The sequence below is a fragment of the Sminthopsis crassicaudata genome, chromosome 4 (genome assembly GCF_048593235.1).
Source record: "Sminthopsis crassicaudata isolate SCR6 chromosome 4, ASM4859323v1, whole genome shotgun sequence".
Lineage (NCBI taxonomy): Eukaryota > Metazoa > Chordata > Mammalia > Dasyuromorphia > Dasyuridae > Sminthopsis > Sminthopsis crassicaudata.
The window spans coordinates 187,722,586-187,743,832 of NC_133620.1; positions in this window are offsets into that span (position 1 = coordinate 187,722,586).

Below are 21,247 nucleotides of genomic sequence, written 5' to 3' on the forward strand. Positions count from 1 at the left end.
ATTTGTAATGCTTTTGATCCCCTTAAATAAATAATGGTTCATTGTATATCAGGAAGTAAATGATCTTATCCAATAACCACCTATTTTATTAATATATCACTCAAATTAATCATCTCTTTCAAATGATATTTTTTATTTTCAAATTTCATCCTCAAAAATAAAAATCAATAAATGAAATATCTTGAATATATTAACACATTTCCAATCATTTTTTCTGTTGTAAGGCAACTACTTATGTAAGAAAAAAAAATCAGCAGCATTTCATCCAATTCTTCTTTTTTGAACTTGAAATGATCATCACTTACTAAGTTCCCTCCTTGTTTTTTTTTTTTTTTTTGAAGGAAATAAGATAAATGTAGTTTATCAAGGGTAAACATCTTCAGGATAGGAGAGGACACTATGTTATAAGTACTTTGAAGATGAAGAGCAAATAGGGAATTTTCATGGAGAGGGCACAAGTAAGTGCTCTTACTACTTTATTATTTTGCCTCTGGGAGAGGAGTATAGAGTACTTCACAAAAAAAGCAATATAATATCCCAAGAGAAGGTGAATCTAATTGTCTACAAACATAAAGTAATACAAATGGCTAATAGTTTTATGAGAAGAGAAAGAACACTTGGAGGAATGACTTTTAAAAGGATAAGATGGGAACAATCCTTGCAATATCATTAATATAAGAAAATTTGCAATGAGAAAACTCCAACACAATTGCAGGTTAGTATCTTTTCTTAAATTATAGTCTTAGAAAGTTCTCCAGGGGTGGAGCCAAGATGGCAGAGAAGATACATGCGATTTTGTGAGCTTCCTTCTTCCCTCAATGCCAATTAGTTAAATTAGCCTCAAAAATAACGCTGGACTGATAGAAACCACAAGGACTGGAAGCACGACTTACCAGCTGAAGAGAATCTGGAGTTTCAACAGAAAAGGTCGGTTCCCAGGGGAGGAAAAAAAAAGAGGCCAGCACAGAAGCTTGTGTGCTAGCACACTGCACTGATCGGGCTGTGCAGAACTCTGGGATCAGAGAAGCCACTGAGATAGAAGAATATGGCACAGGCTAATAGCTCTTCTCTGCTTATAAAACAGCAGTTCAGAAGAGAAATCAAGCCACTTTAAAATATAAAGCAAGATACTAGAACCACCCCAATCTGGAAGTGACCTAACAGATCTCAGCAAGGTTGTGAAGCCAGCTTCTGCTGTCAGGGGCTTCACCTTGGGGTAGTTAAGACCTTGAAAAGCAGGGACACGGCCCAAGGCAACATCTAATTCACATAGTGCCTGGCTCGGCTGGAGGCTGTGGAACCCAGCCTAGGAAGTGCCAGAGAAATGGAATCTTTGAAATAGGGACTGTGGTTTCTGGGCAGACACTTCCAGTTTGAGTGCAGGGGCTTTTCACATCAGCTGCTGACATCCACGCACCATGTGATGCATTGGCTGGGCTTTATGTCACCTTTACTGTTCAGTCTTAAACCTCAGGGAAGTCTCTAGGACACACAGCGGGGGTCCTTCACTGGGCAACCCTCATAGCTCAGCCACAGCCGAACTAATCTCCTCTGAGGCCCTTCCAGGGAGGGGGAGGGGAACTCCCTCCCAGAGCTCTCTTTTAGCTCAGGCACAGGAGCCGCAGCATCCATCTGGTCTGGGAGGAAGCTGGTAAAGAAATAAATAAATAATTTCTTACCCCATGGACAGATCCCAAAAGATTTTTTTAAATATGAGTAAAAAGCAAAAAAGAACTATTGATTCTTTCTACACAGAGAAAGAGCGGGTATCCAATCCCGAGGAAGTTAATAGCAGAAAGTCTGCAGATAACAGCCTTAAGGGGAACGATACTTGCGCCCATCACATAACTCTCTCCTAGAAGAGACTATTAAAAATTAAGAGAGTTTGAAGAAAAATGGGGAAAGGAAAGAGAAGCTATGATAGAGAATAACAATGTTATGAAATTTGAGTTGGAAAAAATAAAGAATTCACAGGAGATTCAGGGAAACAAAATTTGTGAATTAGAAAAGGTTAAAAAATCACAGGAAAGTAGGATTTCTGAATTGGAAAAGATAAAAAAATCTCAAGATATAGGATTTCTGAATTGGAAAAAGAAAATAATTCTCTAAAAAAAATTAGGGAAATGGAAAAAAATTCAATAGAGCAAAATAATTCATTTAAAAACTCAATTGGGCATATACAAAAAGAACTAAAAATGTGAATGAAGAGAACCCAAGAATCAGTCAAACAAAGCAAAAAAATGAAAAGCTGAAGAATAATCTATAGGCCTGCAAAATAGATCTAGGAGACATAATCTGAGGATCATTGGACTTCCTGAAAACTATGACCAAAAAAAGAGCCTAGATTTTATTTTACAGGAAATCATCAAAGAGAACTGTCCAGAGATATTAGAAACAGAAGGGAAAATAGGTGTGGAAAGAATTTATCGATCACCTTCTGAAAAAGACCAAAAAAAAAAACAAAAAAAAAAACACACACACAAAAAAAAAAAAACTCCACAAAATATTGTAGCTAAGCTGCAGAATTACCACACAAAGGAAAGAATATTGCAAGCAGCTAGAAAAAATCAATTCAAATATCAAGGGGCCACAATAAGGGTCACTCAAGATCTGGCTGCCTCCACATTAAAAATATTGAAGGGCCTGGAACCTGATATTCTGAAAGGCAAAAGATCAAAGATTGCAACCAAGAATAAACCACCCAGCTAAGTTTAGCATTTTTTTCCATGGAAGAAGATGATCATTGAATGAAGTAGAGGAATTCCATATGTTTCTAAGAAAAAAACCAGACTTAAACAAAAAATTTGACCTACATCCACAAGACTGAAGAGAAACAGAAAAAGGTACACAGAACCAAAATCTCTGTTGTGGATATATAGAAAATCTGCATGGATAGTCTGATTTTGGTGATATAAAAAGGGGGGAGTAGTAAAGGGAAGGGTGTAGTATCAGAAAAAGGGGAAGGAATGATAAAAAGAGGGAAACTACATCCCAGGAAGAGGCATAGAAAATATACCATATCTGAGGAAAATTAGAGAGGGGGAGAAACATTGTGTGAATCTTACTCTCATCAGAAGACGCTCAAAGAATAAATAATTGACATATTTGTTTTTCAGAGAATTCTCTTTCACCTCATTAAAAGGTGGGAGAGGAAAAGGGAAAAGAAATAAGGGAATAAGGGAAGGGACTTAGAAGCAGGGGGGAGGGATACTAAAAAAAAAGGGAGGGCTGTGTGTCACAAGTAGGGTCTATAAATTAAATATAGGGGAAGGGGTTCAGAGGGGTCAAGGGAAAAAACATAATCTGGGGATAATATGATGGTAGGAAATACAGAATTAGTAATTTTAACTGTAAATGTGAATGGGAAGAACGCTCCCAACAAACGAAGACGGATAGCAGACTGGATCAAAAGTTAGAACTCTACAATATGTTGTTTACAGGAAACACACTTAAAGCAGGGAGATACATACAGAGTAAAGGTAAAGGTTGGAGCAGAATCTATTATGCTTCAGGTAAAGCCAAAAAAGCAGGGGTAGCTATCCTTATCTCAGATCAAGCAAAAGCAAAAGTTGATCTAGTTAGAAGAGATAAGGAAGGAAACTATATCCTGCTGAAAGGTAGCATAAACAATGAAGACATATTAATACTAAACATATATGCATCAAGTGGTATAGCATCTAACTGTCTAAAGGAAAAGTTAAGAGAATTGCAAGAAGAAATAGACATTAAAACTATAATAGTGGGAGATCTCAACCTTGCACTCTCAGATTTAGACAAATCAAACCACAAAACAAATAAGAAAGAAATTAAAAAAGTAAATAGAACATTAGAAAAACTAGGTATGATAGACCTTTGGAGAAAACTGAATGGTAATAGAAAGGAATATACTTTCTTCTCAGCAGTTCATGGATCCTATACAAAAATTGACCATATATTAGGACGTAAAAATCTCAAAATTAAATGTAGGAAGGCAGAAATAATAAATGCCTTCTTCTCAGATCACAATGCAATAAAAGCTACATTCAGTAAGAAGTTAGGGGTAAATAGACCAAAAAGTAATTGGAAACTGAATAATCTCATCTTAAAGAATGACTGGGTGAAACAGCAAAGTATACAAACAATTAATAATTTCACCCAAGATAATGACAATGATGAGAAATCATACCAAAATCTGTGGGATACAGCTAAAGCGGTAATAAAGGGAAATTTTATATCTTTACAGGCTTATTTGAACAAAAAAAAGAAAGAGAACATTAACAAATAGGGCCTGCAACTTAAAAAGCTAGAAAAAGACCAAATTAAAAACCCCCAACCAAAAATCAAACTTGAAATACTAAAATTAAAAGGAGAAATCAATAATATTGAAAGTAAAAAAAACTATTGAAATAATAAATAAAACCAAGAGTTGGTTGTATGAAAAAGCCAATAAAATAGATAAACCTTTGGTAAATCTGATCAGAAAAAGGAAAGAGGAAAATCAAATTGTTAGTCTTACAAATGAAAAGGGGGATCTTTCCACCAATGAAGTGGAAATTAGAGAAATAATGAGTTACTTTGCGCAACTTTATGCCAATATATTTGATAACTTAAGTGAAATGGATGACTTTCTCCAAAAATATAGGCTCCCTAGATTAACAGAGGAAGAGACAAATTGCTTAAGTAGTCCCATTTCAGAAAAAAGAAATAGAACAAGCTATTAATCAACTCCCCAGGAAAAAATCCCCAGGACCAGATAGATTTACATATGAGTTCTACCAAATATTTAAAGAACAATTAACTCCAATGCTATATAAACTATTTGAAAAAATAGGGGATGAAGGAGTCCTACCAAACTCCTTTTATGACACAGACATGTGGTACTGATGCCTAAACCAGGTAGATCAAAAACTGAGAAAGAAAATTATAGACCAATTTCCTTAATGAATATTGATGCTAAAATCTTAAATAAGATATTAGCAAAAAGACTTCAGAAAATCATCCCCAGGATAATACTCTATCATCAAGTAGTATTTATACCAGGAATGCAGGGCTGGTTTAATATTAGGAAAACTATTAGTATACTTGACCATATTAATAATCAAATTAATAAAAACCATATGATCATCTCAATAGATGCAGAAAAAGCATTTGACAAAATCCAACATCCATTCCTACTAAAAATGCTTGAGAGTATAGGAATAAACGGACTATTTCTTAAAATAATAACGAACATATATTTAAACCATCAGTAAACATCATATGTAATAGCGATAAACTAGAACCTTTCCCTGTAAGATAAGGAGTGAAACAAGGTTGCCCACTATCACCATTACTATTCAATATGGTGCTAGAAACGCTAGCCTTGGCAATAAGAGCCGAGAAAGAGATTCAAGGAATTAGAGTAGGAAATGAGGAAATCAAACTATCACTCTTTGCAGATGACATGATGGTATACTTAAAGAACCCCAAAGACTCTGCTAAAAAGCTGTTAGAAATAATTCAGAATTTTAGCAAAGTTGCAGAATAAAAAATAAATCCACATTAATCCTCAGCATTTTTATAGATCACCAATGCAATCCAACAGAGATACAAAGAGAAATTCCATTCCAAACAAATGTTGAGAGTATAAAATATTTGGGAATATATCCACCAAAGGAAAGTCAGGAATTATATGAGCAAAACTATAAAACACTTGCCACAAAAATAAAGTCAGATTTAAATAATTGGAAAGACATTCAGTGCTCTTGGATAGGCCCTGCGAATATAATAAAGATGACAATACTCCCCAAACTAATCTATTTATTTAGTACTATACCAATCAGACTCCCAAGAAACTATTTTAATGACCTAGAAAAAATAACCACAAAATTCATATGGAAGAATAAATGGTGGAGAATTGCAAGGGAACTAATGAAAAAAAAAGTCAGATGAAGATGGTCTAGGTGTACCTGATCTAAAGCTATATTGTATAACAGCAGTCACCAACACCATTTAGTATTGGCTAAGAAATAGACCGGTCAATCAGTGGAACAGATTAGATACAAAGGACAAAAAAGGGTACATATATAGCAATCTAGTCTTTGCCAAACCCAAAGATACCACCATTACAGATAGAAATTCATTATTTGGGAAAAAAACTGTTGGGAAAACTGGAAATTAGTATGGCAGAAATTCGATATGGATCCACACTTAACACCATATACCAAGATAAGATCAAAATGGGTCCATGACTTAGGCATAAAAAATGAGATCATAAATAGATTAGAGGAACAGAGAATAGTCTACCTCTCAGACCTGTGGAGGAGGAAGGAATTTATGACCAGAGGAGAACTAGAAATCATTATTGATCACAAAATAGAAGATTTTGATTTCATCAAACTAAAAAGTTTCTGTACAAACAATATTAATGTAAACAAGATTAGAAGGGAAGTAACAAATTGGGAAAATATTTTTAAAGTTAAAGGTTCTGACAAAGGTCTCATTTCTAAAATATATAGAGAACTGACTCTAATTTATAAGTAATCAAACCATTCTCCAATTGGTAAATGGTCAAAGAATATGAACAGACAATTCTCAGATAATGAAATTGAAACTATATCCACTCATATGAAAGAGTGTTCCAAATCACTACTGATCAGAGAAATGCAAATTAAGACAACTCTGAGATACCACTACACACCTGTCAGATTGATTAAGATGACAGGAACAAATAATGATGAATGTTGTAGGGGATGTGGGAAAACTGGGACACTGGTACATTGTTGGTGGAGTTGTAAAAGAATCCAGCCATTCTGGAGAGCAATTTGGAACTATGACCAAAAAGTTATCAAACTGTGCATACCCTTTGACCCAGCATTGCTGCTATTGGGATTATATCCCAAAGAATTACTAAAGAAGGGAAAGGGACCTGTATGTGCCAAAATGTTTGTGGCAACTCTTTTTGTTGTAGCTAGAAACTGGAAGTTGAATGGATGCCCATCAATTGGAGAATGGTTGGGTAAATTATGGTATATGAAGATTATGGAATACTATTGCTCTGTAAGAAATGACCAGCAGGAGGAATACAGAGAGGCTTGGAGACACTGTCCTCAACTGATGCTGAGTGAAATGAATAGAACCAGGAGATTGCTGTACATCTCAGTACTATATGAGGATGTATTCTGATGGAGGTGGATATCTTCAACTTAGAGAGGATCCAGCTCACTTCCAGTTGATTAATGATGGACAGAAATAACTGCGCCCAGAGAGGGATCACTGGGAAGTGAATGTAAATTGTTAGCACTACTTTCTGTGTACCCAGTTTATTTGTACCTTCTGATTCTAGTACTTGATGTGCAACAAGAAAATAGTATTTGCACACATATATTGTATCTAGGTTTTATTGTAACACATGTAGAATATATGGGATTGCCTGTCATAGGGGGGATGGAGTGGAGGGAGGGGGGTATAATTTGGAGGGATGAATACAAAGGATAATGTTGTGGAGAAAAATTGCTCATGCATATATACTGTGAAAAAAAATTCTAAAAATAAAAAAAGAGTCTATGGGGGAAAAAAAAAGAATCTATGGAAATATCAGAATTGCCCATTCAGTTGTAAAATTTTATGTATTATTGTACAGGCAAAGATCTACAAAGGATAATACATGAGGGTGAATGTTCAGTCAATAAATGTGATTCTTCTCTTCCTTTCATAATAAAATTAACTGCATAATTTTCAAAAAAAAAAAAAGAAAAAAGAAAAAAAATCTCTCAATAATTTTTTTCACTCATTCATTAAATAAATAGTTCAGAGTGCCTAGTATGTGTCATTTGCTAAAGAGAAAGAAATTATAAATCCAAAGCAATCCCCAGAAATGGTGTCTGTATGCAGAAAAAGAATTAAGGAGACTGAATGTAAATCAACACATGCTATGTTCACCTTTTTCTGTTTTTGTTTTTTTTTTTTTTAATCTCTCCCATGGTTTCTCCCTTTTGCTCTGATTTTTCTGTTCTAACATGATTCATAAAGCAATGTGTATTAAAAATAAAGTAAAAATTATTAAAAATATAAAACTTTTTTAATTTAAAAAAGATATATGTAAGAATGAATATATACTTTCTTTTTTCTTTTTTTTGCAATTAAGTAAAACATATCCATATTTGTCATTTTGTTTAAGAAGACTTGAACAAAAGAAAAAAAGAAAAAAAATGTAGTAAGCATTATCTTTCTAAAATTAACAGCAAGTATTATTTATAATGAAGAGAAGCCAGACACATTCCCAAAAAGATCAGGGGTGAAACAAGGATGCCCATTACCACCACTATTATTCAACATTGTACTAGAAATGTTAGTTTTAGTAATAACAAAAGAAAAATAAATAAAGGAATTAGAATAGGCAATGAAGAAATAAAACTATCATTCTTTGCAGATGATATGATAATATACTTAGCAAATCCTAGAAATTCATACAAAAACTCTACTGGAAACAATTCACAGCTTTAGCAATGTGGCAGGATATAAAATAAAGCTACATAAATCGTCAGGATTTCTACTTATTACTGACAAACCCCATTAGCAATAGATAGAAAGAGAAATCCTATTTAAAATAAATGTATACAAAATAAAATACTTTGGGGTCTACCTGGCAAGACAAAGCCAAGAACTATGTAAACACAATTACAAAACACTTCTCACAAAGTCGGAGCTGAACATTTGGGAAAAGATTAGTTGCACATGGGTAAGCCAAGTTAATATAATAAAAAATGATAATTCTGCCTAAATTGGTCTAATATTTGGTGAATCCCCAAACTCAAGCTTCTGGAATAAGAACTCACTATTGGACAAAATTTTGTGGGAAAACTAGAAAATAATATGTCAGAAAGTCAGCATAGACCTACATCTCATATTCCATACTAAAATAAGGTTGAAATTGGGTCATGATTGTACAAAAAAGATAATAACATAAACTAATTAAGAGAACAAGTGACAATTTACCTATCAGATCTTTGGAGAAGGGAGCTATTTATGACCAAAGAAGAACTAGAGATCATTTTAAAAGGCAAAATGGACAACTTTGATTACATTAAATTAACAAGGTTTTGCACAAACAAAACCAACAGAAACAAAATTAAGAGGGAAGTGTGAAACTGGGAAAAAATCTTTAGAGCAAGTGTTTCTGAGAAAAGTCTCATTGCTAAAATATATAAAGAATTTTGTAAATTTATAAGAATAGAAGTCATTTCCAAATTGATAAATCACTAAATATATTAATAGACAATTTTCAGATAATGAAATTAAAGCCATCTACAATCATATGAAACAATACTCTAACTTACTATTGTTTAGAGAAAAGCAAATTAAAATAATTCTCAGGTATCACCCCACACCTCTTAAATTAGAAAGTATAATAATAATTGTAAGAGGGTACATGGGAAACCTGAAACATTAATGCATTGTCCATGCTGTTGTGAAATGGTCTAACCATTCTGGAGAGCAATTTGGAACTATGGCCAAAGGGCTATAAATCTGTGCATACCTTTTGGGTCTACTTCCCAAGGAAATCATAAAGGAGGGGAAAAGAATACACATGTACAATATTTGTAGCACCTCTTTTTGTGGTAGCAAACGATTGGAAATCAGTTGGGGAATAGCTGAACAAGTTGTGGAATATTATTGTTTTATAAAAATGAACAAGCTGATTTTAGAAAAGCCTGAAAAGCTTTACAGGTACTGATGCTGAGTAAACCCAATAGAACCAGGAATACATTGTTCAGTATAGTAGCAAGAATGTGCAATGATAAACTATTAAAACTTGGTTCTTCTTAATAGTTCAGCGAACCAAAAATAATCTCAGTAGGCTTTGGACATAAAATACCTTCTATATTCAGAAAAAGAACTAAGGACTCTGAATGTAGATCAACACATGCCATGTTGACTTCTTTTTTTAATCTTTCCTATAGTTTTTCTCTTTTTCTCTGATTTTTCTCTCCCAATCTGATTCATAAAATAATGTATATTAAAAATAGATAAATTTTAAAAAGAAATAATAAGTAGGAAGATTTCTGAAAATAAATTCCTGGGAAGGTTTATATGAACTCAAAAAAAACTAAATGAGCAGATACAGGAAAATATTGTGTACATTGATAACAACATATTAAGGATAACAACTGTGAAAGACTTTCCTACTGTGATCAGTACATTGATCTAAGAAATTTCAAAGAACCCCTGCTGAAAAGTGCTAACCACCTCAATTAGAAGTGATGAACTCTGAAGGTAGATTGAAATGTATTTTTTCTACTTTCTTTATTTGAGGTGTGTGAGTTTGTGTGTGTGTGTGTGTGTGTGTGTGTGTGTGTGTGTGTGTTTCCTCTGCAACATGGCTTATATGGAAATAACATTTTGTATGATTTCACATATAATCATTATCAAATTGTCTTTTCAAGAAAGGCAGAAAGGACAGACAGAGACAGAGAGAAAAAGAGAGAGAGAGAGACAGGGAGGAAAAGAGAAAGAGGGAGAGAAAGAGATAGGAAGGGGAGGAAGGAGGGTGAATTATGACATTTATTTAAATAAAAATATTCTTAAAAAAGAATGAATGAAACCCTTTTACATTGAAATTTGCCACCAAATAGCATTTATTTTATCCTTCACCTCAGAACTTAGCCCCAAATTCTCAAGAGGGCAAGTTGAATTGCAGGCATCTTTTATATAATCCTAACTATAACTTTTGTAATTACTTACCCCTGAATGCAAGGAATTCTTCAGATTGATCAAGATAAAAAGCATTATCCAGAATATTTCACTGAGGAGAAAAGATTGTCTGGGACCAGGAAGGAGAACACTTTCTTGCTAATAGTGAACGAAGTAAAAGAATGGAATTATCCTATATTAGACATCTCAAAAAGCAACAACAACAACAACAACAACAACTCCAAAACAATAATAACAAGAATCATTATGTGTAGGAGGCCTGAACTCTGGAGAATTATACTTGAAACAAGGATACTTACAACAAGGTGTTAACTCAGTAGAATTAATGAGATGATGGTTCTTTAGTATATATATACTTAGTACTTAGAATAGTGATGTAATGCTTCTCTAGATCACACATATTCACTATGCTCTAATGATGTAATTATAATAGGACATTTAAGGGCTGAGAGGACTGGAAATGAGACATTCCATCTTTGACCATCCTCCTGGTGTTTCTCTTGCCTCCTGCACTACTTCACTAAGATCAAGAATGAGTCAGACTGTGACAGACACAGATTGTGAAGGAGACAATAAAGACTTCAGACTCTATTCCTTTTTATCCTAGTGGTGACTATCTTGATGACACCAAGGCCCATCCAAAGGACCTCCAGAAAGCTAGCCCAGACATTACAATTCTGGTAGTATAGTAAACTACTTGATGTCTTTCTCTCACTTTATATACCTAATAGTTCAGTGGAGTACATTATTTAAATATACCATTACAGACTGGGTTGGAGAATGCAATCTTCTGCATGGTAAGAGTTGCAAAAATCTTACCCTTTCCCACAAAAATAAAAACAATGACTTTGAAAATATTGAGAATTTTTTATAAGGCTTTGATTTCATCTTTAAGGAAAAAATATATTTGTTTTATATATGTTATTTTGGACATTGATTGTTTTCTCTGTTTTTCAAATACTGCACAGATACAATCTCGTTTCCTCACTAGTGTCCAGATCTTTTACATTTGTTATAAACACTCTAGGAAAGAAAAGAATATATTTTAAATGTCCTAAGAGCCTCCCAAAAAGTCCTTTTTGCAAAAATGGTAATGAATAGTCTCAATTTCAGGATTTTACATTTCAGATCATAACAATAATAAGTATTAGAGTATAAGATATGTATAATGCAAATAACCTACAAATTGATGCTGTATTGAATAATTATTAGGAATAGCAAAGAAGCCATTTTTCAAGCCTGAGTGGATAATTCCTCATATTAATGAGAACTTAATCCACATTTACTACTCTTTGGAGGCCCTTATAAGAATTTTCTTCCCTTCCCCATTCCCAAATTTGCAAAACAATTCATTTTGCATTATCATAAATATTGCTGTATTTCTCAAGTTTTTACTCCTCCAAGACTTTAAGAAAAACTCTTTGAGCTCCTCTCTGTTTTCCTCTGAAAACAATAACTTTTTGTTATTGTTTTCCTTTTCCACTCACATATGGAACTTCTACTTTCTCCAAATACAGTTTGTTAGTTTTCAATTGTGGTATGGGAATTTGCTGAGCTGATCACACTTGTCCCTATTTTAGATTCCACAGGCATACAGGTATTGTAGAAATCTCCAATCTTGTCATTTATAAAAATTCCACCACAACGACAGTAACAGTTTGATTAACTTAATGGTAGTTGATGGCAACTTTTGTTGCCAACAGTGATGTGGCTTTGTCCCTTTCTTCTTAAAAGCATCTGGAAATGTTCTCAGAATGAAACTTCCACATCATTACCTCACACTGGAAAATAAATAAAATCATCCAATGAAAAGTGTTTAGGCGTAAATAGTACTCAGTAACTATGTGCAAAAATTACTACATACTTTGTTCATGAAATGGTCTACATTGCCTTCATGCTATAATAGGATAGGAAATTAATTTGAATTTATAAAGTGCCTTTCATCAAAGTTTAGCAGAGCACTTAGAGATTTCTGAGTACTATAAAGTCAAAATAATTCCCAGAAAAAGGTAACTTAATACTGTTGTGGAGAGAGGAAAAATGAAAAAAAAATTAGGATCTTAGCTTTCAAGGATAAAATGATTCATAATAAAGTATTCAGAGGTTATTTACATAGAGAACTAGAGTTTCAGGAATGATCATGCCAGATGAGACAAAGCTAAAAAGCTTTTAAGTTTGCAGTATTTTTTAAAAGCTGTCTCTGGAATTGACATCAACATCTGAGGATGAACTAACCCTCTCCTTCCTACCCAAAATTTCCCCTTCAACTTATCGAAGTGTACAATGAAATCTTGTTTGATTGTGTGGGCAGAGGCTTCTGCTGAATTTTTAGCATGTGTAAACCTATAAATGTATTATATCAATTCAATCTGGATACTAGTTCCACTTCTAAATAAAAAGGAAAAAAGCAGAACCACAGAATGTCAGGACCAATGAAACAAGGAAAGAAAAAAAGAAAAAGTAAACTGCTATCCCTGCCAATCTGGAGGAAAATTTTGAGATGAGCACAATGATCTCTTTTTACAGAAATTCCCCCAGAAACCAACAAATTTGGGGACAGAAGGCAAAAAAAATCTAAGCCTGTTATTTATAATTCAGAATAGCCTGGTTTAAAATAATCTAAACATTTTGAATCTGCTCAGACATTGTATTTTCTTTTTAGTTTATTTCAAGTATGAAAGATATGTTAAAGACATTTATAAATCACAATATAAAGTATCTGAAAGTAGAAATGATCTTGTCATAACGTTTTTTACCCACTTCTCTGCCTTTCTCTTATAAAAAAGTCTACAAATGATTCAGTATTCCCTCACATTAACTAATATATAATCTAGTAACTGCTTTATTTTGGCCTTATTTTGCCCCCGCATGCAAATGACAAGTAAGCATAGGTAAGTTTTTGAAGTATGATTTTTCAAGATTTCTTGACACATTCTTTGTAAAATGGGATTATCATCTCTTTTTTCCTTCATTTTCTCTCAAATAAGATGGGTGCTACAAAGCACTCAGAAAGTTATATGTCAAAGACATGGTTGCATTTTTTCTTTTATAAAAGCTTCTGTTTTTGTCTGACTTTTATTGCAGGGTTACTATAATTTTCTTCTTTTCACAGAAATTTTAGAGAAGAATAATCAACAAAGCACCTTGTTTTTAATTTGAGGTATTTTTCATTCTGGGTATTAATTTTAAATCCTAGGATCTGATTTCTTCATCCCCTAATGCTTGTGATAATCTCAAAGGAAAACAGCTCCTGAACTATTGTGTTGCCTCTATAAATCTTGAAAAATCCTACCTCTAGGTTGGTTTCATGTGGCATAAACCTGCAGTTTTGTATAAGTGAGTAACGAACCATACCCTAATGCAGTCAGTGTAATGTAGAATGGAATTTGATGCCTTCCTTTTTAGAAGAAAAGAGTTGATTTGAAAATGAAAATCACAATAATTTGTGTGATAGCTCTCCATTACATAAAATTGTTTCTCTATTTTCAGAAGTTATATGGAAGATGAGAAAGTGTTGCTTTTCCATGGAGTAATATCACTTGATAATTGCCAAAGAAAATGGTATCTTAATTTTGTTAGGTAGTATTAGTAAGCAGATGGTACCTTGGAAATCTCTCTCTTGATAAAAGTAAAATTCAACTGTTATCTTCCATCTGTATTTCAAATGACAGCTCTATTAGTGTAAGATCAAACACACATTTAACTTTTCATTTGAAGTAAAAATATAATTTACACACATACTTTCATTCCTGGTGTAATAGTTTAGTACTCAAAAAAAGGCAAATAATATGTGTTATCCAAAATCATTTAATAGTCTTTTAACCAGTAAGCAGTATTTAGTTTCATTATTTCAAAAAGGAGAAAAACATTTCTCAAACTATGGGGATGAGGGAATCAAATCAACAATGGTTTGTGATCTCTCTGGTTTTGTCCTTTCCTTACAAAGATGATAATACTAACTCATAAGCACGGTATATAGGGTTATGTTTTCATCAAATCAAATCATTTTTTTCCCCACTAAATCCTCTTAGTGGTGAAAACTAGCTACCTGCAAGAATGCTGGCCAAGATCAAATATGCTATTTGTGACCATGGAATGAAATTGAATTTACTAATGGGCAGCTCAAACCTAGCATTATTTCTTTGTTTAGTTAATGCACTTCACTCAATTAAACAAACTAGGAGAGCTGAGAAAGTTATGATTGTTGAAAACAAGATGGAACTGTTTTTAGGGAAAAAATGCTGTTTTCTTTTCAAGCTTTACAGGGCAAAGTATTTATTTTACTTTGTTTTGTTTGTATTTGGTTATAAGTTGAACCAAAAATTTAGAAGATGGATGGGTTCTTTACTTGGGCCAGATAATGTAATTTAAAGAAATATTCAATTTTTATAGATTTGATTAAGGTTTGCATGATATTTGTTTCTATATATTTCATTTTCCTTCCTCATCCAAAGAGACATTCCTTGTAATAATATTTTTTTAAAAAAGAAAAAAAAAACACAACTTGACAAAATTAACTAACACAAGTCTATCATACTATATATATATATATATATATATATATATATATATAGTATTCCTCAGTCATAGACCCCATCTGGCAATGATAAAAGGAAAGATCTTAATTTATTATTCTCCTAAATGAAACCTGTTCACTATAATTACACAACACTTAATTTCATGATTTTGTTTTTGCTTTTGTTTTTCTATTATTGTCATTTCCATTTACTTTATAGTTGTTGTTGTATGTATTGTTTTCATTAAGTCTGCTTTTCTTGTTTGTTTAATATCAATATTCTAATCTTCAATTAAGTCTTTTGATTCATATTGCAATAAATATGAATTTTTCATATTTATAATTTTATGTCATATAATAATGTTTCATTAGACCAAGATACCACTGTTCTTTAGCCATTCCCCAGCCAATGGGCATATACTTGGTTTCCAATTCTTTGTTATCACTAAAAATAAATACTGCTTTGAATATTTTGCTATGCAATAGCACTATTCTATATTAGATCTCTTTGTGGTGTCATCTTAACAAACTACATCTATGAGTCAATATTGACATTTTCGTCCCTTTTAACACAATTCCAAATTCCTTTCTAGGATGTTTAGACTAATTTACGGCTGTATCAACAAAACATACTGTGCCCCTCTTTCTACAGCCTCTCCAAAATATTTTATCATATTTTCTAATTTTCTGGGTATTAGGTAAAATTGCAGATGAAAAAAAATTGGAATTAATATTTAAAGCATTTAGAATGTACCAAGCACAATGCTAAATGGTATATAGATATTATCCCAGTTGATCTGCACAAAAACTTGTGATTCTCATTTTATATTTAAGAAAATTGAAGCATACTGAAGTTTAATGACTTTCTCAAAAGGATTCAGGTCTTCCTAATTCCAGATCCAGTGTTTTATGTGCTGAGCCACTTAAATGCCTTTTTGCCTTTAAATGTGCATTTCTCTCAGTGATCTTATTTTTATGTTTATTAATAATCCACAATTCTTTCTGAGAATTGTTTGCTCATTTTATTTCATCTTTTATCCAGTTGAGAATGACTCAGTTTTAGATATATTCTAATTATTTATATACCTTGGATATATTTTGAGACACAGCTTGATTTAGAGGGCAGAGTATTAGACATGGTTACATGAAAACCCAAATTCAAATTCCACTTCTGACACTTGTGTTGTGTGATTATTGGAAAGTCTCTCTGACTTCCATTTCTTCATTTTTAAGAAAAGATTAGTAAAGTACTAACCTCATAGAAATATTATGAAATTTAATAAGCTATATGTAAAGAATTGCATAAAACTTAAAGTAGTACATGAATGTTAAGTATCATTATTAGGTTTTCATCAAAGATAATTCGGTGAAAATATTTTTTTCTCTTTTGTTAACAATTTTTCTTCTTATTCTAGCTAGACTTATTTTGTATTTAAAATATTTTCAAATTAATGTAATTGAAATCATTAATACTATTTGTGTCTGATTCTCTATTTTTCTTTGATTAAGAATTTGCCCAGTAGTCATGATTGCAAAAGGTTAGTATCTGTATTCTGCCCTACTTTATTTTTTAATGGTGTGATCTTTTAGGTTCAGGTTACATAAGATAATTTGTCATTTAAACACAACAATGAAAAAATCAAAACAATTTTTTTATTATTTGCATTTCTTTTCTGCATCAAAAAATTTTATATTGAAAAAAGGTAAAGAAAAAAAAAGACTTCAGTGGAAATTTAAGACATAGATAGCTATAACAATAGAATTAGGCTTCTTTCTATTAATTTGAATAAGCTGTTACTTCCATTTATGATCTTAGAACCAATACCAATATTATTAATGAGGTTCAGTGATGGATCTTTAAAAAAATGGAGTCAGAAATAGTAATCAACAAAACCAGCATTAAAACTAGCTATTAAAGTTCTACATTACTTTGTTTTCTTGTCTAACAAGTTGAATATTAATCAATAGTGTTATATGAATATCAAAAATGATATGGGAACTTAGGAATTGTAATAGAAGAAAATAGGGCTGCTATTATGTTCTTATGTATAACAACTTTCTGTAGATGATTTCTATGAGGAAAAGAAAATTAGTTACAAATCAACAACTATGAAAAATTTAACAACTTTCTCTTATAATTCCATTGTCATTTGAACCATCAAACAAGTTTGTAGCACAACCAGAAGTGAATTACTGTATATCTTTTACAATATTCTCCAAATTTGACTTAGTACACATTTTACCATGTATTTTACTTCTACTATATCTATATTTACTTCTATGTGGTATAAAGCTTATATGTACATTTTTTGCAAGATGTCTCCTAAATTCAAATGTGATATATTTAAAGGCCAAGGGTCATGTTTTTACATTTCTTCCTCAAACCATTTAGCAGTGTATAGCATGATAAATGTTAATTGATTGGCTATTTTTATGTGTATAATTGTTGTTTTTCCTAAAGTTGAAACATTGTTACATATTTGGTTTCAGAATAACTTTGATATGATGAATAATTGTGATATTTTAAATAATTTTAATTATAACGCTGTATTTTCTTTGCTATTTTTTTCACTGAAACTTTTGGAGAGAATTTTTTTGGTTCTCTACTCTGAAATTCTGCTATCTAGTTTATCTCTATATTTTGTATATAAGGAATGCATTGCTTTTTTAAAGTAATGTTGACAAGGTATTTACTTTCTGCATCAAAATTAGGGTCTTTGGAACATGATAATTAATTTATCTAAACAATTGAAAGAAATATTAATTATATTTAGGGAGGTTGAGCCAATAAGACATATAAATATGAGATACTTATATGTCATATATAAATATTTATATGTCATATGTCAACTATTTAACATAATTGACATATGACATATGTCAAATATATATATATATATTTATATTTATAAACATATATGAATATATATGTTATTTATATATATATATAATATATAATATATATAATACATTTATAATTATATATAATATATATTATATTTATATAATATATATGTATATATAATATATTTATATTTATATATTATTTAGTATATGTCATTTCCTACTCTAATTGCTTGAATCTCTTTCTTGCCTCTTATTGCCGAGGCTAGCATTTCTAGTACTATATTGAATAGTAATGGTGATAGTGGGCAACCTTGTTTCACTCCTGATCTTACTGGGAAAGGTTGCAGTTTATTTCTATTGCATATTATGCTTACTGACGGTTGTAAATATATGCTCCTGATTATTCTAAGGAATAGTCCATCCATTGAGATGATCATATGGTTTTTATTAATTTGATTATTAATATGGTCAATTATACTAATAGTTTTCTTAATATTAAACCAGCCCTGCATTCCTGGTATAAATGCTACTTGATTATAGTGTATTATCCTGGAGATGATTTTCTGAAGTCTTTTTGCTAATATCTTATTTAAGATTTTAGCATCAATATTCATTAAGGAAATTGGTCTATAATTTTCTTTCTCAGTTTTCGATCTACCTGGTTTAGGTATCCGTACCATGTCTGTGTCATAAAAGGAGTTTGGTAGGACTCCTTCATCCCCTATTTTTTTGAATAGTTTACATAGCATTGGGGCTAATTGTTCTTTAAATGTTTGGTAGAACTCATATGTAAATCTATCTGGTCCTGAGGATTTTTTCCTGGGGACTTGATTAATAGCTTGTTCTATTTCTTTTTTCTGAAATGGGACTATTTAAGCAATTTGTATCCTCCTCTGTTAATCTAGGAAGCCTATATTTTTGGAGGAAGTCATGCATTTCACTTAAGTTATCAAATTTATTGGCATAAAGTTGCGCAAAGTAACTCCTTATTATTTCTCTAATTTCCTCTTCATTGGTGGAAAGATCCCCCTTTTCATTTGTAAGACTAACAATTTGATTTTCCTCTTTCTTTTTTCAGATCAGATTTACCAAAGGTTTATCTATTTTAATAGCTTTTTCATAAAACCAACTCTTGGTTTTATTTTTTAATTCAATAGTTTTTTTACTTTCAATATTATTGATTTCTCCTTTTAATTTTAGTATTTCCAGTTTGATTTTTGGTTGGGGGTTTTTAATTTGGTCTTTTTCTAGCTTTTTAAGTTGCAGGCCCAATTTGTTAATGTTCTCTTTCTCTATTTTGTTCAAATAAGCCTCTAAAGATATAAAATTTCACCTTATTACCGCTTTAGCTGTATCCCACAGATTTTGGTATGATGTCTCATCATTTTCATTATCTTGGGTGAAATTATTAATTGTTTGTATATTTGCTGTTTCACCCAGTCATTCTTTAAGATGAGATTATTCAATTTCCAATTACTTTTTGGTCTATTTACCCCTAACTTCTTACTGAATGTAGCTTTTATTGCATTGTGATCTGAGAAGAAGGCATTTATTATTTCTGCCTTCCTACATTTAATTTTGAGATCTTTATGTCCTAATATATGGTCTATTTTTGTATAGGATCCATGAACTGCTGAGAAGAAAGTATATTCCTTTCTATTACCATTCAGTTTTCTCCAAAGGTCTATCATACCTAGTTTTTCTAATGTTCTATTTACTTTTTTAATTTCTTTCTTATTTGTTTTGTGGTTTGATTTGTCTAAATCTGAGAGTGCAAGGTTGAGCTCTCCCACTATTATAGTTTTACTGTCTATTTCTTCTTGCAATTCTCTTAACTTTTCCTTTATACAGTTAGATGCTATACCACTTGGTGCATATATGTTTAGTATTGATATGTCTTCATTGCTTATGCTACCTTTCAGCAGGATATAGTTTCCTTCCTTATCTCTTTTAACTAGATCAACTTCTGCTTTTGCTTGATCTGAGATAAGGATAGCTACCCCTGCTTTTTTGGCTTTACCTGAAGCATAATAGATTCTGCTCTAAACTTTTACCTTTACTCTGTATGTATCTCCCTGCTTTAAGTGTGTTTCCTGTAGACAACATATTGTAGGGTTCTGATTTTTGATCCAATCTGCTATCCGTCTCCGTTTGTTGGGAGCGTTCATCCCATTCACATTTACAGTTAAAATTACTAATTCTGTATTTCCTGCCATCATATTATCCCCAGATTATGGTTTTTCCCTTGACCCCTCTGAACTCCTTCCCCTATATTTAATTTATAGAACCCCCTTGTGATGTGCAGCCCTCCCTTTTTTTTTTTTAGTATCCCTCCCCCCTCCCTCCAAGTCCCTTCCATTATTCTCCTTTTCCTTTTCCCTTTTCTTCTCCCTCTTTTAATGAGGTGAGAGAGAATTCTCTGAAAAACAAATACGTCAATTATTTACTCTTTGAGCCTCTTCTGATGAGAGTAAGATTCACACAATGTTTCTCCCCCTCTCTAAATTCCCTCAGATATGGTGTATTTTCTATGTCTCTTCCTGGGATGTATTTTCCCTCTTTTTATCACTCCCTCCCCTTTTTCTGATACTACCCCCTTCCTTTTACTACACCCCCTCCTTTTTTTTTCTTTTATATCAGTAAAATCAATTTATCCATGTGTACTTTCTATATACCCACAACAAAGATATCGTTCTCAAGGGTTCAGTGTACCTTTTTCTGTTTCTCTTCAGTCTTGTGGATGTAGATCAAATTTTTTGTTTAAATCTGGTTTTTTTCTTAGAAACATATGGAATTCCTATATTTCATTGAATGACCATCTTCTTCCATGGAAAAAGATGCTAATCTTAGCTGGGTAGTTTATTCTTGGTTGCAATCCTTGATCTTTTGCCTTTCGGAATATCAGGTTCCAGGCCCTTCTATCTTTTAATGTGGAGGCAGCCAGATCTTGTGTGACCCTTATTGTGGCATCTTGGTATTTAAATTTTTTTTTTCTAGCTGCTTGCAAGGTTTTCTATTTTGTGTATTAATTCTGCAGCTTAGCCACAATATTGTGTGGTGTTCTTTTTTTAGGCTCTATTTCAGAAGGAATTCGATGAATTCTTTCAACATCTACTTTCCCTTCTGTTTCTATTATCTCTGGACAGTTCTCTTTGATAATTTCCTATAAAATAGAATCTAGGCTCTTTTTTTGGTCATAGTTTTTGGGAAGTC